This window comes from Lactuca sativa, chromosome 9 (assembly GCF_002870075.4).
Source record: "Lactuca sativa cultivar Salinas chromosome 9, Lsat_Salinas_v11, whole genome shotgun sequence".
Taxonomy (NCBI): domain Eukaryota; kingdom Viridiplantae; phylum Streptophyta; class Magnoliopsida; order Asterales; family Asteraceae; genus Lactuca; species Lactuca sativa.
In genome coordinates, this window is record NC_056631.2 from 91,182,868 (window position 1) to 91,208,107 (window position 25,240).

Genomic DNA, 25,240 nt, shown 5'->3' on the forward strand with positions numbered 1-25,240 from the left:
AGACCTAGCTTACCCCGCTTTCAAAAATAAGATGACACCTTTCCAAGGTGACACCTTTAGGAGTACCTTATTCTCAACTTGAAACTCCAAGGTTGATCGATAGCTATCTACGTAACTCTTCTCACGACTCTGTGTTGTCTGAAATCTGCCATGAACCTACTGAAACAATTTGTCATTTTAAGTTCAACGTTCATATTCCCCCTAACCCGCTGACTGACCTCACCCCAACATATCGGGGTCCTACACTTTTTCCCATAAAGCATCTCAAAAGGAGGTGGATCTATGATGGCATGATAACTTTTCTTGTACAAAAATTCCACCAATTGAAGTTACATATCCCAAATACTTCCGAAATCTGATACACATGCCCACAACATATCCTCTGATGTATGGATAGTCCGCTCACTCTAACCATCAGTCTGTGGGTGGAAATTTGTGCTAAAGTGTAGGCGAGTACCCAACTCCTCATGGAATCTCTTCCGGAACTTGGAAGTAAATCGAACATTCATATTAGAGACCAAAAAACTAGCATCCCATGCCATTCCACCACCTCCCAAATGTAGATATCGGCCATCTTCTCCGTCAAAATACTCTCCTGGATAGGAATAAAATGTGTTCTCTAGGTTAATCAATCCATGATGACCCAGATCGAATCCACTTCGTTCATCGTCCGCAGTAACTTCATGATAAAATTTATCGTAATCTCTTCCCATTTCCAAATGGGAACTCCTAACGACTCCATTTTCCCATGAGGTCACTGACACTAAGCCTTTACTTTCCTACAAGTTAAGCACCTATTCATATAACATGCCACATCTCGCTTCATCCATGGCCACTAGTAATCAAATACGGAGATCTCTATGCATCTTTGTTGCTCCAGGATGAATAAAGAATCTCGACTTGTGCGCCTCCTCCATCAAAACCTGATGCACACCACCTAAAATGTTAGATTACGTGTCTAATCCTATAACTATAATTGGTATGTACTTGACCCGATAATATTTGAAAAAGAGGTTATTTTTTATTTATTAATATATCATAAGTATAATACATTAATTAAGAAATCATATTATTTAATTAGTATTGATCAAGAATTAATTTGGAATTAAGTTAGTGATCAAAAGAGATTGATTAAATAAACAGGTACTGATTATGTAAATCAGTGATACATATGCTTTGGGCTAATGATTCATGAATGATTGGTGATGGGCTTAGCTTATGAGTTAGTCCATTAAGTCTTAATCCAAATCATTTGTTGGGTCATAAGCTTAAGTGTAAAAATTAGGGTTAAACATATTACTCTTGGAATTCTACACTATAAATGTGTACCCTAAGCTCTAAAATCGGTTACCACTTGCATTCCAAGAGAGCATATCTGATTTTATGTCTCCTAAACCTCTCTCATATTCATCTAATTGCTTATTGGTGTTTGTGACTTGTTTGAGGCATCACACTTGGGGTGCTAAACTCTTTTAAGGCCAAGATTCTACAAGCTACTACACAAGGTAATCTTCTAACTAGTTTTTATGATACATATATGAAAGTTGCGTGCTAGTTAGCCTTCATGCTTTGGAAAAGGAATGTTGCATGTATATTTAGAGAAAACTTAGATCTAAAGCATTAGGGTTGTATGTGCACCATAGGGATGTTAGAGTACATAAAACCCAACACAAACATGGAGCCCATACCCTCCGATGAAGGATCAATAACCCCTGACTATCATAATCAAAGGAAGCCACTTGACCCGCTATGCACTCACTCTTATGGTGCTCTTCCTTTATAGCCTAAACCTCAACCTCTCGAATATACTCCAAAAGTGGGATAAGCACTCTCATCCTCTAACACACATCCCTGATCGGGGCAGCAACCACCTTGCGAATGAGAGCATTGGCCACCACATTGGCCTTTCCCAGGTTATAGAGGATCTCATAATCATAATCCTTCACAACATCCAAGCATCTGCGCTGTCTCATGTTCAGATTCGGATGATCCATTAGATACTTCAGACTCTTGTGATCGACGTAGATAGTACAATGAATACCCATATAGGTAACCTCGTTAAATCTTAAGGGCGAACACCATAGCCTGTAACTCCAAATCATGTGTAGGATAATTCGCCTCTTGAGTCTTCAGCTGCCTCAAAGCATAAGCGATCATATAACCCCGCTGTATCAGCACTGCACCCAAACCCGTGATCGATGCATCACAATACACCATAAAAGCCTCACACAATCTCCCCTCAGAGTCTTAACAGCTGCTTGCTGCTTAGGCCTTCAATGAAACATGATACTCTTCGTCATCATCCTGGTCAAAGGGACTGCTATCTTGGAGAAATCTTTAATGAATCTCCAATCGTAACCTGCCAATCCAAGGATACTCCAAATCTCATATGGAGACCTCGAAACTTCTCACCTCATCACCACCTCAACCTTGGCCGGATCGACTAGAATATCATTCTGGTCGAAAAAGTGCCCTAGAAATTGCACCTCATGCAACTAGAACTCATACTTAGAGAACTTAGCATACAACCTCTCCCACCTTATAGAATCCAACATCTCTCTCAGATGCTCCTCATCCTGCTCCTGGGTCATGAAATAGACCAGGATGTCATCAATAAACATAATCACAGACCGGTCCAACATAGGCCTGCAAACACAATTGATGAGATCCATGAATGCAGCTGGAGCATTGGTGAGCGTAAAGGGCATCACCACGAACTCATAATGACCATAACGAATTCGGAAGGTCATCTTCTGTGTATCCTCCTCTCTGACCCTCATCTGATGATAAACCAAATGTAGACCAATCTTGGAAAGCCAAGATGCACCCTGGAGCTGGTCAAATAAATCGTCAATCCTCGGGAGTGGATAACGGTACTTCATTGTTAGCTTATTAGGTTCCCGATAGTATATACAAATCCGATGCGATCCATCCCTCTTCTTCACATACAAGATCGGTGCTCCCTACGATGAACTACTTGGCTGAATAAATCCCTTGCCTAACAGATCGTGCAGTTGTGTAGACAACTCCTGCATCTCTAGCAGTTCTAACTGATAAGGTGTTTTGGCTAACGGAGCCGCACCTGGAACCAAGTCAATCCGAATTTCCACGTGCCTCTCTGGAGGAACTCCAAGAAAATCCTCTAGGAACAAATTCAGGTACTCCTGAACAATTGGGACATCACCTACATTCATATTACCCTTCTCTCATGTGCCATCACATAAGCCACAAATCCAGAACAACCATGCTGAAGATAGCGCCTGCCCTAGCTGCTGAATAGAGAACCGGCCCATGCCGAACATGTCCCCTGAATCACTAATTCTCCCCACTTAGGGTCCAAATACATACCAAATGATGCTTACAATCAACTATTACCCTAATTGGGGTTTAACCAATCCATCCCCACAATAACCTTGATCTCACACAAAGGAATGGTAACCAAATCAATCTGGTACCACTCACTAAACAACACCAATATACATCCTTGATGAACCCTCGATACTCGCACAAGACGATCATCAGCAATCTCAACCTCTAGTGGATAATCCAACTCACCCGGAGTATCGACGAATCTCTTGTTGAGCGCAAGAGCTACAAAGGATCAGGTTTCCCTCAAATCAAACAAAACCAAAGCAGAGATACCATTCACAAGGAACAACCCTAAAAGCAAAACCCAAATATAACCAGGAAAATCAACCTAAATAAAGAAAATAAGAGAAGATACATACCTGTCACCACATCTGGTGTCGCACGACCCTCCTTGGATGTCAGCTGAAAAGTCATGTTCCTCACAACAGGCACTGATAAGATATAAAATAAACTTGAAGATCGATTAGATCTTTGTAACAGGTATTACGATGAACATAAAACAATAAATAACACAAGTGTGGATCAAAATATGTCGAATGATTAGATCAAACATTCCTCAGCAGAGCTCGACTAAGAACTTCCGCTGTAGGGGACTTAGGGTTACAAGAACGATAATAAACTTGCTGAATTATACTCTGATTGTTCTATTCTATCGTTAACCTCTAAGATGCATGCAAGCACCTATATTTATACTAAACCCTACTAAAGCTCACGGATGGACAGGCCCATACCGAAGATACAAAATGGACTAGCTAACGAGCCCAATAGACGCAACACATTATGCAAAACACGACCCAACAATCTCCCCCTTTGCGTCAAATTGGAGCGAGACTACTTCTTCTTCTTACTTGGGCCAGCAGCGGGAACTTTCTTTGTAGTATCAAACAGACGTTAGATTAAAGCGAGAATAGTCAGTCTGAACCGAATGTACCATTGTATCATGTCATCAAAGTACTTGACATCATCCGCTGTGTTCTGCTTGCATCTGTGGATGATCCCCAAAACATGCTCCAAACAGGCAGTGGTGTAGAGGTTTTTGTCAGCCAAGGCGAAAAGACATTTCTGTCCTTCGTTCCTAGTAAACATGACCGATTTCATCCTTGAGTCGATTTTACCCATTTGCATTTGGTTAAGATCACTGGAAGAGCCAACAGGAGATATGTTAGGTTTCTTCTTAAACACGCTCGCAATCTCCTGATCCATCAGTGCAACTTCCATGATGTAGCACACGAGCATCCTCTTGAAATGGTCGATGATCAGACCGTATTCAGCTTCGTTGGTAAGGAGGATGTTGTGCAAGATAATCCAATCATGGGGATTAAGGTTTGGAAGATCTGCAAGGGAAATAGCATGTTCGGTTTTGGTAGATCCCCGAAGTACCTTGAACCGAATGTTGATGAAGTTCCCTTCACTATACGGCTTCGAGACCCGAACGTTGACAATTTTCTGAGCGCTCCAAGTCTGATATTGCGGTTGAGCAGCGTTCAGATAGAAATTGATCAAATCCCGATCAACCTGTGGATGAGGATGAGGGATTTCTGCAACGTTGGAAAAGGCATGAAAGATAAACGCCTGTCGGGTCATTGGCATGTCGAACTATGAGTCGACAGTGTTGGAACAATCTAGAGAGATCACAGGTTCCAGCCACAAGATACTCGGTGTGTCAATGGCTTCTTTAATCATCCTCTTGAGAGTCCAAGCAGGAAAAAGAGTTTTCCTACTCTCAAGAAGGTCGTGGGCTTCCTTCTGTTTTCGTTCGGCTTCTTCAGCCTCTCTTGCCACACGAGCACCGATATCAGCTTCATTGTTTCGACTTTTTCGCTTCAACAAGTCAGCGATTGTATCTTTATCTTCATCTTCTTCATCCTCAGCAATATTTTTGCCTTTGTCTTTCACACCAGAACCGGAGGATTGGCCTACTCGAGGAGGTTCGGTAGTGTGAGTTGCGGTTGAGGTAGAAGGTGGTTGAGACATTGTTTCCTTCTCTCCCCCTTGTTTCGGAATGGACACGAAATCAAGTAGCCCTTCGATTTTGCTGAGTAGGGCAAGGGCGGGAGCGAGCTTCTCTGCAAGGTCACGCCTCACAGTGTAGTTAAGAATGGGATCATGTGCTTCGAGCATGTTGGAGATGGCAGAGTGGACATCCGAAACACACGATTTTATCACCTCCCTTTTAGACCAAAGAGAGTCAATCTCCTATTGAGAATTGGAGAGTTGAATGTTCTTGACCTTCAGAGCGGTGGTCTTCCTGGCTAGAACATCCATAAGAGAGTTCTTTGCAGCCAAATCTTCTTGAAGCTTTGAGAGACGGTCTTCAATGGTTGTACGAAAAGCTGAGTTGTCGTCAGAAATTGATTGACGAAGACAAGCGAAGGACTTCAACTCAGTTGTGAGTGATGATGCCAGATGGTGAACAATAGGTTCCAGCGAAGTCTTGGCAGCAGTGGCACTCTCCTGTAAAGACTTCAACAGGGTAGAGGCATCAGTAAATAGTTTATCGACTTTTTCGGTCGCAGCCTGACACGCTTTGGTAGAGGCATCTATGGCGGAGGTTGCAGAAGCAAGAGAATCTTGTTGAGCTTTGGAGAAGGCATCAACAATTTTCTGAACTGCAGCTTCAAAAAGTGATGACTGAGATGTGGAAGAGGAGGCAATGAGCGAGTCAATCTTGTCATGGAGCTCCTTGAGATGCCTTTTGGTGACAGGAGCATCGTCATCATCATCGCTTTGAACTTGAAACGCACTATAGTAGACCGAGTCAAACGTCATATTCTCCCCATCAAGGAGTGGTTCTTCTCCCTCTGAAGCATGACCAGGAGAAGGTGGTGGTGGTGAAGCTGGTGGTTCGGTAGTATGGATAGGTTCGGGTTGGGTTGTTTCGGGTGTAGGTGTAGGTTCGGGTGTTGGGGTGGTTTCGGGTACTGGGGTGGATTTGGGTGCTTCAGTATGAACCCCCGTATCAGATATGTTGGTTCTAACATTGGCAGTGATGGTTGTGGTTGCTTCGGTGAATATTGGTGTAGGTATTGGGATGGAAGTGGGTGGTATTTGAGTAGTGGAAGTTATGGGGAGAATAGAAATAGGAATGGTTTTAGGTGGAGAGGAAATTGGAGAACTAGAGACATGAACTTTAGGGGTTGGAGATCTGGGTGGAGTGTTACCTCGTGGAGAGTCATCAGAATCTGAACTCTCACCCTCTGACTCGCTTGAGGAGGAAGCGATAACCAGCTTTCGCCTCGGCTGAGTTTTTCTCCTCTTCTGCTGTGGAGATTGAGCAGCTCTTGTGGGTTTCCTCTTCCTTGGAGATGGGCCTTTTGCCCCCTTGGCCACCTATTTCCCTTTATCAGCCTTCTTGCCTCGTGGAGCAGGCTTGTCGCGTCATGAATGGATTTTAGCATTTCCGGAGTGAGATCCCTCAGACCAGAACGCTTAAATTCTTTGTACGTCCTGATAATCCAGCTATCAGCAGGAACATCCCCATACATGGTTTCCGGAATAGAACCATTGAACGGAAATTTTGAAGCATCTGACACAATGATCTTCGTGGTATGAAAGGTACCAATCGAAGACATTGGAGCACCAGCGACAATCGGGACGTGGTACTTGTCCATCACCCATTTCGTGATAATAGTCCAGAACCTAGCATACAAAATCTCTGAATGTCTGGAAGTAGAGGAGAGACTCTGGATGAGTTGTTGCCATAGAACAGACCCGTAGTCCATGTTGATTCCGTTGTAGATACCATACATTATGGAGAGAAATAAGCGGCTGGCTCCATCAGACCCGACACTTCATTCAGATAATCCCTTGAACAATATAGTGAACATCCCATTCCACTGTGGAGGTAGGCACGACTTCTTGAACTTCGTCACCGTAGTAAGCACCTTCGTGTATCCCATGTTGTAGAACATGTTGAACAAATGTCCCATAGGGATGGATTCTGGATTGACCCTGGAAGAATCCACGTCAAACCCTAATAGTGAACTGAACCGCTGCTTTGAGATTGACGCCTTGTGCTCAAAGACATCAAAGAAGATTCTGTCAACGACCTTGTCGTAGTGAGCAGTTGCAAAGATCTGGGACAAGAACTCCATCGGAACAGTTTCCACCCTGGTGAGTGCAGGAGCGATTGGAGAAAACTTCAGACACTCGATAATGGGGAACATGAATGCGTCGTAAGCTTGAGGGGTTAAATCGATGATCAAGCTTTGCTGTGGGCGAATGGGCAAAATGTGGGATGTTGCGTGAACTGAGGAAGAATCTGCCATTGCTTGAAGAAAGTGGAGAAGATGATGAACAGTGAAGGATTAAGGATTTCTTGCGCTCTGGGAATTTTAATTGCAGTAAAGAAGTAAATGGTGAGTGATGTTGCCTTTTATACTGTGGGTTAATGAGAGAGAAAGATCTTCTCAAATCTTCGATTGAATACGAAGGATTTTTCGGAGTTGACTGATGCGTGACAGTTGGGGTTGCCAATGATCATGCATGAGAGAGAATGTAAGGCCCCTAATAACACGCCTTCCCATCAGGCGCCGTTTGGAGACGAAACGGTTCAGATTCGCACGCTTCCCTCTTGCGCCGTTTGAAAGAAAATCGATTAGACTCCCGCCTGAGTCATCATTTCGTCATCTTATCCCTTTACATTGTAATGGCATCTTTTGAAAAATGCTCCCACGTGGATTAAAAATCTACCACAGCCTTTAATCAACCGCTAATCCAATTAAAATGTCTTGTAATGAATAGAACCTGAATTTTGGAAAATCATAGATTTTTGTGCTTAGGGTGTAAAAGAAAAGAAATAAAGCAACACTTTTGAGAAAATATGTGATGTCAATAAAGACACAAAACAAATGATCCCGGGCACGAATCTCTTCCTTCAAAGTCAAGAAAGACCTTAAAGTGTTTGTGTGGTTTCCCGTTGAATAACGATCATACACTTATTAAGAAGTGTAGAAAGGCTTCTTTTAATTAGGCTTATAAGGGTGGCTATTGCTTCGATTCAAAATTCCTAATCTTGATATAAGACAGAAATCGAACGAAGTACTTGTGAGACCGGTGTAGTCTATTGAACAAGTAGGTTGGAGATAATTTAATTTGGCTAGGAAATTGATAAAATCTCAACAAAAATTAAAATTGGATCCCAAGGGAAGAAATGTTATTGGTTTTAACAATTTCATAGGAATCACACAAAAGAAAATTTTGAGATTTCATGGAGGTACGTCCGTCAATTCATTAGTGAAAAACTAGAGCAAATTAATTGTTTTCCGTCAATTCGTATTGGGTATTGAATTTTGGGTTTCACTTAGCTCGTAGTGGCACGAAGCTAAGATCATAAACGCAGAAATTGTGCAATCATAAACCTCAGTGGTAATTTCTGAGAGTCTCAAGGGTTACGTTAGTGAAGCGAATGTGATGGAGAAATGCAATGTAGATGGTATAAAGAAATCAAAGTACCTCTGCTATAAACAAAATAGGACCAAGCAGAAAACTCATATCTCATGTGAGAAGAGAGTTAGGTAGCTCATGATTAGAATAAATAAGAAAGCCTAATTAGGAAGACAAGGTTTGTTTATACCAAGTCAGTAAGGCTTATTATTCAGAATCAGGTGAGGCTTTGGACACATACAGCAGCATGCTTCTAGGGACATTAAGCTAATGAAATTATATACCCACAAAAAAATAAAAATAAAAGCCAAGTTAAATAAGATAATAAAAAATAAAATATTTTTGGAGTTTTTGAATTTATGAAAAGAAAAAAAAAATTGGAATTTTTGATAATATAAAAAAAATAATCAGACACTGAAAAAAAATTAAACACATAAAAAAAAATTGGAACCGAACCTCTACTTCGGTTGAGAAAAACTTTGGAACCGAACCCGATCGTTCGGTCTATTTCGGGTGAAAAAAATTTTGGAACCGACCCCGAACGTTCGGTTGAATTCGGTCGCCAAAGAAAATAGATTTGAAAAAGAGAATAATGTTGATAATAAGAGAAATGAATTTGGAAAATTTATACATAAGATCTACAACCAAGGAAACTACCTTTGAGTGATGAGCGAAAAGCAGATAATGCAACCGAACCCGAGCATTCGGTTCATTTCGGTATATAAGCACAAGACCCATACCCGAACGTTCGGTCTATTTCGCTTCTTGCTTTTGAGTTTGAGAGGTAATTTTTGGTACTGACTCCGATTCCATCATACCTAGCCCTTGTAGTATTTTGTTAAAAGATGCTTCGGGAAGAGCTTTGGTAAAGATGTCAGCCAGTTGATCAGCGGTTCGAACAAAGTGTATTTTGACGTTCCCATCTTCCACATGATCCTTAATGAAGTGATACCTCAGTGCTATGTGCCTAGTCTTGGAGTTTTGCACTGGGTTATGACAACTCCTAATTGCAATTTCAGAGTCGCAATATAGTGGGATCTTTTTCATATTGAGTCCATAGTCTCGGAGTTGGCTTTGGATCCAAATCACTTGAGAAGTACAGGAGGCAGCTGCGATGTATTCTGCTTCAGCAGTAGACAAGGATACACAGGTTTGTTTCTTGGATTGCCAACTAACCAACTTCCCGTCAAGGAATTGGCAGCCTCCAGTGGTGCTTTTCCTGTCTAGTCCACAACCTCCAAGGTCTGCATCTGAGTAGGCTTAAACGAAGAAGCCTGAGTTGGATGGATACCATAGGCCTAAATAGGTAGTTCGCTTGAGATAACGGAGTATGTTCTTCACTGCAAGCATCTGAGGTTCACGAGGATTTGCCTAAAATCTAGCACAGTAACAAACAGAAAACATTATATCAGGCCTACTAGCAATAAGGTACATTAAAGAACCTATCATTTGGCGATATAGCGTAATATCGACTGCTAGCTTATCCAAGGATGGAGTAAGCTTGGTGCCAAACGCCATTGGAACTTTAACCTTAGAGTCTCCCATCATGCCAAATTTAGCAAGGAGAGTCTTCGTGTAAGCTTCCTGGTTAATAAAGATGCCTTCGGGTCCCTGTCTAATACTTAAACCAAGGAAAAAGTTAATTGGACCCATTGAGCTCATTTCAAATTTAGTCTCCATCAGCTTTCTGAATTCAGCCGTCAAGCTAGGATTCGTAGAGCCAAAGATGATATCATCGACATAGATTTGAACAATCATAAGGTGGTTACATTCCTTCTTACGAAAGAAGGTTGGGTCAACCGAACCTTGTTTGAATTTGGACATCTTTAAAAACTTGGTTAGCATTTCATACTAGGCCCTCGGTGCTTGTTTCAGTCCATATACTGCTTTGTCCAGAATATAACAATGATTGGGGTATTTTTCATTGACAAATCCAGGTGGTTGCTCCACGTACACCGTTTCTTCGAGTTCTCCTTTTAGAAATGCGCAATTTACGTCCATTTGGAAGACCTCAAAGTTCTTGTGTGCAGCATAGGCAAGAAATGTTCGAACAGATTCCAGCCTAGCCACAGGAGCAAAAGTTTCCTCATAATCGATCCCTTCCTCCTGGCAGTATCCTTTCACCACTAGACGTGCTTGGTTTCTTATCACATTGCGTTCCTTATCCATCTTATTTCTAAAGACCCATTTGAGACCAACAACCGAGGCATCTTGAGGAGTTGGAATGAGGCGCCAAACTTTATTTCTTTCGAATTCATTAAGTTCCTCTTGCATGGCTTGAACCCAATCGGAGTGATCAAGAGCACTGTTAACTGTCTTTGGTTCAACTTTTGAGACGAATGAGTTAAACATACAGAACTCTACTTTTGAAAATAAGGAAGTTTGCTTTGGCTTCAGTTGAGATCGGGTCAGGACCTTTTCAGAGATATTACCGACAACCTGTGAAACAGGATGATCTCTGGTCCATTTGACAAGAGGAGGGTAATTTGGATCATAGGATGGATCCAATTCAGCATTTACCAGCTCTTCTAGTTCAGATTGACTATCATAGTCATAAGACATATCTGCATTCTCCCCCTCGATAGATAAGCTTTTAGGTGTGTCTTGAGTTTCCGGAGCCACAGGAGTTTCGGGCGGTGTTGAGCTTTCGGGTACCACTGGACTTTCGGGTGCAGATTGGCTTTCGGGTACAGCTGGGCGTTCGGGAGCAGCTTGAGAATAGTTCTCCTCCTCAACATGTGAGCCCGGCTGTGAAGAAGAAGGTGGATCCTCCCCCTCAACTGAAGCATCGTGCTGTGGAGAGTCGTTGGAACTTGATCCTCCTTCATGCATTTGCTTGGCAGCATCTTCGATGAGTTGCTTCAGATGATCTACTTTGTTGTCTGCTGCACTAGCTTCCGAGAGAGTGGCCTTCTCTAGTTCATCGAATAACTCAACAAACTTCTCAAATAGGTTTGCAATCGAGGCTGTGACTTGGCCTGTTTGAGAAAAAATTTCTCCAACTGTATCTCCACTAGCCTTTAGCTTTTTGACATAGCTGTCATCGAAAGTCACATAGTAAGTTTCTTCAATTTTCCTCGATCGCTAGTTCAAAACCCTGTATGCTTTTGAAGTTAGAGAGTATCCCAGAAATATCCCTTCATCGGCTTTCACGTCGAACTTGTTCCGATGTTCTTTAGAATTGAAGATGAAACACCGTGAGCCGAATACATGGAAGAATTTGACATTTGGCTTCCTGTTGTTGATGATCTCATAAGGAGTGAGATTAAAGTGTTTATTGAGATATGACCTGTTCTACGTAAAACACGCTGCAGCAATAGCATCAGCCCAAAAATATAAAGGTAAAGCAGCAAAACTTAGCATGGTTCGGGCCGCCTCACACAAAGATCGGTTTCGTCTTTCGACAATTCCGTTTTGTTGAGGGGTGTAGGGAGTTGAGAAGTTGTGACTGGTTCCTTTTTCTGCCAAGAAGTCTTCGAATTCTTTATTTTTGAACTCCAGCCCATTAATACTTCTGATGTTGCGAACGACTTTCTTCAGCTGCACTTCAACCTGCTTGATAAACATCTTTAGCTTGAGAGTTGCTTCAGATTTGTGCTTCAGAAAGAACACCCATGTAAAACGTGAAAAGTCATCAACAATGACAAGAATATACTTGCTACCGCCAATGCTTTCGATAGATGATGGACCACACACGTCAATGTGAATTAACTCTACTGGTTCAACAACTTTAGTGTTTACAATTGATGGGTGACTTTGACGACTCTGCTTCCCCATTTCACACGCAGCACATAAATGTTCTCGATCGAATTTGAGCAATGGAAGACCTCGAACATGACCACCTGTGACAAGTTTGTTGATATCCTTGAAGTTGAGATGAGATAGCCTTCGTTGCCACAGCCAGCTTTCATCATATTGTGCTTTGGATAACAGGGAGATAGCTGGATTTCCTTTGATGGGTTTGAGATTTAAGGGAAACATTTCGCCTTTGCGCTCCGATTTGAGAAATACCCTTTTCGTATTCTTTTCAATTATCTCTGAACCCTCGTCGTCGAAAGAGACCTTGAGATCGGTACCTCCAACAAGCTGAGATACACTGATGAGGTTGTGCTGCAGTCCTTCAACGTATGCAACCTTTCTGATTGTGAAATCTACATTTGTTATCATTCCATACCCTTTTATCGTGCCGAATGAATTGTTCCCGAACTTGACATTTCCACCGTTTGAAAGAGACCGAAATTCCTTCAGCTCTTCCTTCCTTCCTGTCATGTGACATGAGCAGCCACTGTCAATGTACCATTCTTCGTCAAACTGCTCATCACTGATAACCTGCAAAAATTAAGCAGATTTAGGAACCCAAAGTTTCTTGGGTCCACGTGAGCCTTTCACAGAAACAGGAATAGTAAGAGAGATGTCAACAAGATATGTTCTTTTTATTAAAGTTGTTTCATCTTTCCTTTTAATGGTGAAAACCTTAATTTTATTGGGATTTGTTACTTTCGGTTTGGATTCAGGTTTAGGCATTTGGACTTTGGGATTATTTTGACCTGTTTTGACTGAGGAAACCTTCGATTTTCCTATCAAATCCTTTGAAGATTTTGGATTTTGTGATCGAACAGAATTGGATTTAGAGAGGGGTTGAGAGGAATTAGAAGAATTAGAAGAAGTAGAACGAGAGAATTTAGACTGAGATGTTGTCTTGACTTGTGGTTCTAAGTGACCCTTTTGTTTTTGATCATTAGTGGGACCGAACCTAGAACTTTGGTCGCTTTTGCTCTCGGAACCGAACCTCTGCTTTCGGTAGATAGAGTTCTCTGAACCGAACCTTTGCCTTATGTTGTCATATTTTTCAGAACCGAACCTTTCCTCTCGGTTGTTATGCTTCTTAGAACCGAATCTCTCCTTTCGGTTGTTATTACTTTCTTGCGTTCCAACAACATTTTTCTCTGACTTCGAATTTCTGTCATGATACGAGAAGTGGGCGTTTTGAGATCGCCAAAACTGTTTTCGTTCTGAGAGATTCTTCTTGTATCTCAGATTCCTTTGCTGCTTCTGATTCTTCACTTGCTTCGGCTGTCGATGGATATTTGCTTTTTGCTTTTGCTTTTTGTCAACCGGTTCACTCTAAACTGATGATGTTTCACTTGAAAGAGTGACGTCTTTTGCAGGAACTCCTTTTTCTTCAGGAACATCTTTTGTACCACTAGTACTTGGCACATCGAAGTTATCAGGCTTGTTCAACGGCTCTGGCACATATCTGCCTTTGGTTTTCCAGGACGTCTGTTTAGACATACCAACGGTTTCGTCAGCATTGTCAATAGGGGTGGACCAGAAGAACTCATAACAACCATCAGCATTATCTTCATTTACAATGGCTGTGAGTTCGGTTGTCTGATGTTCAGTTATTCCTGTGACCTTATACACCTGATTTGGAGTCGTCCTCACCTTTTGATATACAACAACCTTTTCTTCAACAATCAGGGACTTTTGTTGGGACAGACGAGCAAACTCCACTGAATTTTCTGAAATAAGATTTTTGTGGCTTTCGGGTTCGCTCTTGACAAACTCAGAACAGTCAACTACATCTTCTACATAAATTTCACTCATATCATCATCCTCATTAAGCTCAGATGCATTTTCAACATCAATTTTATTTTCTGAGCTCAAGTTGGCATTCAATGAGTCAAACTTTTGTATGGTTTCGGTCCTTAGTTTCAATTTATCATTTTCATCCAAAAGGTTTTTCAGCATGTCCTTATGGTCCTTGGACTTTATGAAAGATTCGATTTTGTCTAGTCCATACATATAAGTCGGATTTATATCCTCAGACGAAACTACACTTTTGCAATTGTATGCTTCAGCTTCGATTTCATCCTCCTTAAACTCAAGGAAGGGCAAAATCATGCGATGAATTTTCTGCCCTATTTCACAGTTCAAATGAAGTTGAGTGATATTAGTGTAAAGATGTTTGGCAATTAAACAAAAGACATTTCTCTGTTTCAAAAGTTTCAAATTGTCTCTTTGTAAATAAATGTTTTCGTCCTTGGATTTGATTAACTCCGACTCCTTCAGCTCTATCCACATCCTCCGTTCCCCACTCTTTGAAGACACCCTGCTTATTTGGTCAGTTAGGTTAGAATTGGTGACCCGTGTTTGAGTTAAACTGTTGTCTAGATGTGAGATTCTTGAATTTACATTTTTTAATTCTTTTTCATATGAACTTTGTGGGACTTTGAATGAAACAAAAATGGATTGTACCTTCTTGATTAATTCATTAAGCTCATTAAACTGCACGCTGAGAGGTTTTTCTGTGAAGCACAAGTCCTCTCTTTCCTTCGTGTCTTCATTCCCACCATCTGTGTTGTATCCCCTCATTTGAGATACATCCGACACCATCAAACACTTTCCACCGCTTCCTTCATCTTTCGCAACACAAGCCTTTCCATGAGATGGCTTCCTGACTTCATCATCCTCAGAATCGGTTGACCAGACCTCCACGCCACCGAACTCATCATCCGCTACCGAACCCTGCACAATTAAAGCATTCATAGAAGGGTTAGCAGCTGTTTTCTTTCTCTTGATTTCTTCCAGCTTTTTCATCAACATAGCTTCTTCGTCTTTCTCCTCATCCTTTTCTGCCATTTTCTTTAGGACACAGTCTTTGGCATAGTGGTTCTTTCCTCCACAATAGTAGCAATTCACACCTGAATCTCCTTCAGCTTTCGGTTCTTTCTTCAGTTCTTTTACCTTCGGTTCTTCCCTGACCTTTTCAGAACTTTAACTTCCCTGCCAATTTCGGTTCTTATTGGTGGGAAACCTTTTCTTGATGAACCTCTTCGGGTTTGACACCATCATTGCATAGTCTTCTGAGGTAAGGTCATAATCTTCAAGGTTAAGGTCTTCATCTTCTATCACACCTTTGCTTTTGGACAGAAGGGCCAATGGTCCCAGGCTAGAAACCATATTTTTCTCCTGCAAGACAATCTTTTCTTAGGATTTCAAAATCCCTACCAGCTTTGCCAATGAGTAAGATTTGAATTGCTCATGTGCTTTAACAGTGGACACAACCGCTCTCCACTCATATCTAAGACCGTTTAGAAACGTAACCTTTTGTTCAATCGACTTCCTTTCAATATCGTGTTTAATCATCTTACTAAGAAGATGGTTGAAGCGATCGAACGTCTGAGTAACTGTTTCTTCAGGATTCTGCTTAAATTCACCAAACTCTGACAAAAGTAAGGTTTGAATGGAATGCTCGAGATCTTCGTCTGTGGATTAAAGCTCTCGCAGCCTATCCCATATTTCTTTAGCAGTGCTGCACGAACTCACCAGCCTGAAAGTATCAGATTGAAGAGCGAATCTGATTAGTCTCAATGCTTTAATATTGCACTGAAATTTATCTTTTTCGTCTTGAGCAATATCTTTTACGTCTTTCAATAGATCATTATACTCTTTCTGAGTTTTAATGATTCTTGACGTTGTTGAATGAGCGAATGGTCCAGACACGATTGCTTCCCAAATAAGATATTCATTGTCTTCAGATCCAATGACATAATCTTCAAAGTGATGTGCCTAGACTTCGTAATCGTGGGTGTAAAGGATGGGAATCTTCGTCGTTGATCCAATGTTGTTTGAGATGTTAATGGGATTTGATTGTGACTCGTCCATGCTTGATCGAATAACCTGTTTGAAAGATCAGACTTGTAATATATTAAATTAGGGCAAAACAAATAAATGCTGAGTTACGTCAATTATGGGATGATGGCTCAATAAATATTAGTTAATGCGGAATAACCCTAATCGTAACCTTTCTCACAGAAAAGATGTGTATGAATTACACAACCTCCTTCTCTGATACCAATTGATAAGATATAAAATAAACTTGAAGATCGATTAGATCTTTGTAACAGGTATTACGATGAACATAAAACAATAAATAACACAAGTGTGGATCAAAATATGTCGAATGATTAGATCAAACAATCCTCAGCAGAGCTCGACTAAGAACTTCCGCTGTAGAGGACTTAGGGTTACAAGAACGATAATAAACTTGCTGAATTATACTCTGATTGTTCTATTCTATCGTTAACCTCTAAGATGCATGCAAGCACCTATATTTATACTAAACCCTACTAAAGCTCATGGATGGACAGGCCCATACCGGAGATACAAAATGGACTAGCTAACGAGCCCAATAGACGCAACACATTATGCAAAACACGACCCAACAGGCACATACGCCTTGCCCTAATGGCTACCTGTAATCTGTAAGGTCACCGAAGTAGGTGCTGCCACTGGTCATGCTGCTGCTAAGCTCGGATAATCGGTCTTTTTATGGCTCCTCTAATTGCAAAGGAAGCAAATCAGATTCGATCATTGGGTGGTGGCTATGCAATCCCGGCTCAAGTGCCTTGTTTTTCCGCACTTGTAGTAGCCTGAACTACCCCCTGCAAGATCCATCGTGCGTGTTTCCGCACTTCCTATAATGACCTTGACCCTTCTGGCCCCTCGATATCGAATAAAAAATCTTGGGCCTCTTGTCCAAACCCTCATAACCCAAAACCTGATCCGGCTTCCTCTTCCTCTCCATCTCCAAGTCACTCTCCCTCTCTCTGCCTCTCACAATATTATGATATCTCTCCTTCTTCATTTCCTCGTCTGCCACACACTGCGGAACTAGTAACGCCCTTTCACGGAAAATAGCGGTAATCTCCGCCAACCATATAAGTAGTTTGGCGATGGTCCTAAAACTCCCTCGCCAATTGTTGGACCTCAATAACAGGTGCAAAGTCAGACTGAAACCTCATCACGAAATCCTCCCAAATCATCGACTCAACTGCCTCGCTTCCCAAGGTGCGTCTGAATTCCTCCCACCAATCTCAAGCTCTGTCTTTCAGAAGACAGGATGCAAGTCTGACCTTTTCCCCCTCAGGATAGCATCTAGTACGAAAGGCATTCGTGATATCTGCTAACTAACGCCTGCTCACAATCGATCCTTCTCCTAAAGAACTCCAGACCCCCACATGCCCAAAACTCTCGGAAAGTCAAAGAGTCGGCACCCACCATCACCACCATCTTCGAACGAAAAGCGCCCAAAGATCATCCAAATCTCCATAATACCCTCCCTGATTGTACCTAATATCACATAAGTATGCTCAAACTACTTATATAATACTCGAAGTATCCCACATTCTATAAGCTTCTTGGTATCATCATGGCTTTCCTTGTCTTGAGTACGAATCCTCTACTTCCGGTAGTACGGGCTCATACTACCTTCCACATCTATTTGTACTTTCCTCTAGGATCACCCCGAATCCCCAAGTTATCTCCCTATCTATGTAAACGACCTCTAGCAAAGCTCTCGACCTCGAAACACCTTCTAGGTCTTCCTAGGGCTACCACCACACCACTCCCCGCCATCAACTACAGAAGGAACTCCCTTTAAATAGCTTACAAACACAATTATATATCACCGAAAATAGATAATTCATTGAATGAAGGGTCTCACCCTACAACGGTTGGACTAGGACAAGAGTTGTACAATAGAGTTCAACCTAACCTTCTAAAATTATCTAATCTTTGTGATATGTAACTTAGTATATCTGCTAACTAGCTAGCTGATGTTAATTGGAACTCCTAAAAGCACAAATCAAGCAACATTCGACCATAGAGTAATCTGAATCAAAGCATAACCTAAACAGGCCATCTTATTGCTGACTGAACCAGTACTAGCATCCAAGTCTACAAGCTCATAGAATAGGCATATAAAGGCATCTATCCTAGCATTCTATCATGCAAAATCCAGAGCAGATCCTTATCCTTAGTCTAGCATACGATTCACATATTCAAAATTCAAAGCACATTACAAGAACATGTATGGGTATTTTAGGAAAACATACTTGAGCATGGTCTATTGCATGCACCACACCATTTCTTTTAGTAGAAATATATTTTACAAAACATTTCTACTTATGAAAAATCTACCAAATCCTCACTTTGAGTTCAGGCACACCCGAGAGTATGCTTGAATCCCTCAAACCAAGGCTCTGATACCAACTTGTAACATCCCAAATCTCAAAACCAATTTTTTTATTTTTGTATTAAATGAACCATCAATCAAACACGTTTGTCAAAACCATAAAGTATTTAGAGAGCAACCATCAACATCCCAAAAGTACATCAGAGTCAAATAAGCAGCAAATCATGGCGTGTGCAATAGAATCACCCTAAGCTCTTCCCAATCGAACTGGAAGTACCTGAAACATAAACTGAAAACTATAAGCACAAAGCTTAGTGACTTAGCAAAATATCGCATACCATACATATATGTCAGCTCAAGGCTGTATTAGATCTATTTCACCGCTGATTCTATTTCAACTTATATGTTAGCCCAAGGTTATATTGGGTCTATTTCACTCCTGGGTCTATTTCACTCCTGAGTCTATTTCAACACATATGTCAGCACAAGGTTATACCATGTCTACTTCACCCTTAGGTCTATTTCAGCCCACATACATATACCAAACAGGCACTTAGGCACACAACACATATAGTAAGAGCTACAAAGACTACAAGCACATACAATCCCTAGTGTCCTACAGTATAGTGAACATACAAACTTCAATCCGCTGTCAATCAGATAGATGCTCGGGTTGTTGAACTGGAGAATCCTCGAACTAACCAATCAAATAAAACCCCAATTAATAATTGGGTCATAAACCATAATCAGGAATTCAATCATCTAATACCGACTCCAGGGTAAAAGACCATTTTACCCTTCCCTTATTTAGCCCAATAACTATGGCCCAAAACCTAAAAGATACTCAAAGCCCAATATGGGCCCAAATCCATGAAGGCCCACAACCTAACAATGGCCTAAAATCAGAATAACTTGTGGTTCAACAAGGGCCGAAAACCCTAGAGTCAAAAGTTGGCCCAAACATCAAAAGCCCATCCTGGCCGAGTACATGAGTGTCCCCTAGTACGATCGATGTACTAGTTTCTTACACTGAGTCGGGGATCCAAATGCATACGCGCAACGTACACTTGCGTACGCCAACGTACGCCCCTATTTAGTCAATATTTCATTAAGAACTTAATGTTTAATACCAAGTGTCTATATTTCATATCCATGCCTTGGGGAACATCTTAACCTGTAAAGTCACAAACATGATGCCTCTGCATGGCTCAAAATGGACTCAAACCTTAGATTTAGCATCCTACTTTCACCAAATGGACATATACCCATGCATGATTGATCCTCGACCATCAAGATGCTAACTTTATGGACTAGTGATCTCAGAAACATCAAAATGAGCAACTTTTAACTTCTAGAGTGGTAAATTCCCACTGGATCTCATTCATGCGACCAAAAAGTGACCAAAACTTCACTAGATCTAGATCTAAGAGTAGAATAAGCAAGGTCAAATTATTATACCTTTATGAAGCTGAAAATGATGAGTAGAATCTTGATCTACATGCTCCTTCTTGATCAGTGCTCCTTAATCAAGCTTCTTCTTCTTGAAGATACACCAAGCACACCAAAACACACACAAATGTGAAATCTCTCTCTTTAGAATAGGTTAGGATTTTTAAATGGGTCTCAAAAGTGGGTAAGGAGGCTGGTAAGCAGAAAACCATAGGCATAAGGTTGCTTAAATAGGGTCCAATTCCTAAAATTAGGTTTTGTCCCCTGATTACGTATACGCCACACACAAGAGTTATGCCTATCATACGTTACCTTCTAAAAACTTACAATAACTCCCCTAGGGACCATATTTTCAAACTAGTTACACACTAAGGGTTAAAATGAAAAATACCTTAAATCGGGTGTTACAAGCACAATCTTTCCTTTTTGCATGTTGTCCTTGATAAAGTGGTTCTTGATCTCAATATGCTTGGTCTTGGAGTGTTGGATAGAATTTTTAGTGATTAGAATAGAACTTGTGTTATCACAACAAATTTGAGTTCTCGAAAGTTTGAAACGATCATCAAGAAGCAGATTCTAAATCCAAAGAATTTTGGCAAAATATCTACCAACAACAACATAATCAGCTTGAACAGTTGAACAAGCTATAAATGATTGTTTCTTGCTAGACTAACATATCAATCTATTCCCCAAGAGAGCTGATAACAACCATATGTACTTTGATGTCTATGAAACAACCTACATAGTCAGAATCAAAAAATCCAACTAGTTTGAAATCAGAGTTATAAGGATACCAAAGACCAAGATTTGGAGTGTGCTTCAGATAATGAAAAATACGCTTTACACCAAGAAGATGTGACTCCTTTGGTTTTCCTTGAAAACGAGTACACATGCTAGTAGGAAACATAATATCATGGCGATTTGAATCAGTAGGAATTATTAAGGAATTTCACGTTGGAGTCTTTGTAGGCTTTCAATTAGTGAATGAAAACTTTTTCAACATATAAGTAACATATTTACTATGAAAAATAAATAATCCATTTTACATGTGCTTAACTTGAATACCTAATAAAAAGGCCAGTTCAACCATCATGCTCATCTCAAGTTTCTTGGACATAACATCAGTAAACTCCTTTCTAAAATCTTCATTTTTAGATCCAAAACTAATATCATCGATGTATACTTGAGAGAGAATGAGTTTAGTTCTTGATTCCTTGATGAAAAGGGTGTTATCAATAGCTCCTCTCTTGTACCCATATATTGTTAGCGAATCATACCATGCCCTTGGAGCTTGCTTCACACCATAGAAAACCTTATCCAACCGGTAGACATTATCAGGGAATTCTTTAATTTTAAAGCCAGAAGGTTGTTTTAGAAAAAAACAATTCTGCTCAAGATCCCTATGCAAAAATTTCATTTTAACATCCATCTAAAAAACCATAAATTCATAAAATATGCATAATCCAGAATGAGCTTAATAGCTTCAAGACATGCAACAGGGGAAAACGTTTCATTATAATCCAACCATTCCAGTTGAGTAAAACCCTAAGCAGCAAGTCTAGATTTGTTTCTTGTAATAATGTCGTCTTCATCCATCTTGTTTCGAAACACTCATCGAGTAACAAATTTTTTTCCCCGTAGACGAAACACACACTGAGTACCAACAATCATTTACCTTCTTAGGTTCATCAAGAGAGAGGGGGAGAGAGAGAGAGATAGAGAGAGAGAGAGAGTTGACAAACATGTAGAAATTTTAGGAAGCTTGATGATGAGTATGAACACCAATAGCACGATCTCCAATAACTTGAGAGAGAGGATGATCAGGAACAACATGGAAGGAAGGTTGATAAGAAGAAGTCGTGTTATTATCAGTGGGAAGGTCAGATTCAGGATGAGAAGAAACATCATCATCATTAATGACTTTAGAATGAGGACAGGGAGAAAAGGAGACATCTTGATCAGGGATTGACGAAATATATGGAACTAAAGTAACAGGATCATCGGAAACATGTAACTAAGGAGATTAGAAAGTGATGAGATCATCTAAATTTCACCCAGAATGATCAATAAAATCTTTGGAATAAGAATCCTCAACAAACTTTACACGAGTTGATTATTCAACAATCTTTTTTTTCAAATTAAAAACCCTCAAGGCCTTTGAAATGGATGGATATCCTAAGAACATAGCTTCCTCTACTTTTTCCTGAAACACCGAGAGTTGATCCTTCTGATTTAGAATAAAACAAACATAACCAAATACATGAAAATAAGAAATGTCAGGCTTTCTACCGTTAATCTGCTCATATGAAGTTTTACCATGACGCTTCACAATGGTTGAAAAATTCTACGTATAGCAAGCAATATTAGTAGCTTCATCCTAGATTGATAGAGAAATACCATCATCAACAACCATTATTCTTCTTGCTTTAATAAGAAACCGGGTACAATGTTCAACAACTCCATTTTGCTCAAGGGTTCTAACATCTTAGAAATTCTGAACAATACATTTTTCTTCACAAAAACTTTCAAGAGTAACATCTCTAAACTCAGTGCCATGATCACCCCTGAGTTTCTTGACTTTAATATCATATAATACTTCACTTTGTTTCATTAGGGAGATGAGCTCATCAGCGACATCAATCTTGTTACGTAAAAACCTAACCCATGTGAATTTTGAAAACACATCAACATTAACTAATGATTATCTTTTCCCAAAATGAGAATCTACAGGAACATATCCATACAAATCCATATGCAAAATATGAAATGGATCACTGATAGAGGAAAATAGCTTTGGTTTGAAAGAAGACTTGGTTTGTTTTCCCTTTTCACATGTAGCATAAACTTTATATTTGACAAATCTCATCTTAGGCAAACCTCTCAGAAGCTGATCATTAGAGATTTTAGATATATCTTTAATGTTAAGGTGAGGGGGTCTCTTGTGACATAACCACTTCATATGAGATTATGAACGAGAGAAGAAGCAGTGCCTAAGAGAATTATCAACGGAGAACATGCCCAAGATGTAAATGTTAGTTTAATGCTTTGTAAATAGAAAAGTGACATTATTAGAGTTAATAACCTTTCCTTCATGCTTATTAAAGTGAAACGTATCATCAACATCACACAATTTACTAGTTACAATGAGATTATGCTTCAAAACATTTGAAAATTGAACAGCCATGCATGTGATTGTGCCAAAACCTTTTGTTTTTCTATTTCCATTTTCTCCATACGTGACAACAGGGCAACCTTTCTTCACATAATCCTCCAGGAGAGACTTGAATCATGTCATATGTCGAATAACATCCACTATCAAGATACTAGGTGTACTCTTGACACTACACTACTTATAAAAAAAATAAGAGCATTTTATTAACCCATTTTACAATGGGTTATACAATGGAAGATTCAGGAGAGTTAAAAATATCGTAGCATTCATCAGGGAGACAATTTAATGAATTTTCATTCTTCAACCATTTTTTTATTTTGAATTAAAATGTTATCTTCCCTTTTTGTGTTTTTCCAAAATGTATAATTTTCTACTTTATGAGATGGATCACCACGTCAATACCGCTTTCTCAAATGTACAGTTTTGCTTTTTAAGAAAGATTTTTGTTTTTTAAAAGACTTGGGTTTCCAACAAGTAGACACTTTCTTTAACTCAAAAACTCTTTCTTTAGTTCTAGAAATATTAGAATGATCAGTGCTACAAGATGTCGTTTCAATGGTATGATACCCAAACGATGAACATTCAGAATTATCAGTGTTTGAAGTCACTAAGCAATCATGAATATCTTAATCACTAGTGGTGCATTCCGGGAATTCACAAAGAATGTCCTTGATAGTATGAGTGTGGCCATTAGAAATAGGAAACTTAGTTATGGTAGTAGTATTAGGAGACTCATACTTAATATCAAAGGGTTTGATAGATGGGTCAATAGTAGTGATGGGACTGACACATGAGGTAAGACCATAAGGATTAGTAACTCAATGTTTTTCTATAAGGTCTTGATGATTTATAATACCACCACTTAAAAACTTAGTCTTGTATTCATGAATAAGTTCAGTTTGGGTTGGAAAATTTGGTTCAGTTTCAATTTGCTTGAACATATGAACAGCTTCATCAAGACTTCCTCCAATTATTTTTTTCACATTGATAAGGAATTTGATCGTTGATAAATTTAGAAGTTTTGAAATGAGAATGAGTCTAGTTCATTGTAATACTTTTACACTTTTGAGAAATTTCAATGGCAGAGTCCTTTTCACTATTAAGGTCATGATTAATAATAGAAAGATTACGAAGTTGTAAACTCATCAATGAAAGAGAATTATCGATGTTGGATAATTCAGTTTTTAAAGTGTTAATTTCATTTCTTAGATTAATAATTTCTTGATTTGACTTTAAAAGATAAATAAACAGATACTCAAACATAGTAGATTTTTCATTTTCATACAAAATAACAAGTTTTTTGACCTGATACAACGATGAGGAACCCCAATTTTAAACTTAAGAGTCACTGGTAGATTTAGCAAGATCAGCTTTAAAAGTACTTGAACAACTACTTGCTTCATCAGTGACAAAATCACCAGTGACTGCCATTAAACACACGTCCCTTTTTAGTTCTTCATCTGATGATTCCTCTTCATCAACCCACTCTTCACCTTCACTCACAAGAACTTTGGACTCTAGATTTTGCCTATTTAAAGAAGGCTCTAAGCGCTTGTACTTAGTTTCATAATACTATTCCTTTTGATTGTTCTTATTAGCTTTCTAATCACGAGCAAAATGATCAATGCCAGCACAATTAAAGAAGTTACCTTCATCCTTTGTTGAGTTAGCAGAGTCTAATATTTTAGATACTGATGAGTTAGATTTCACAGGGAACCTTCTTGTTTCACCAAACTACTTGTTACCAGACTTCTCAAAGTTCTTCATAATCATAACCACACATGAGTAAAACTTGGTATTCAAGTCTTTCTCAGAATCAACATTATCGAATTTATCACTGTCACTATCAGGGATAAATCTTGACTTTCTAATGAACAGTGCAGAGG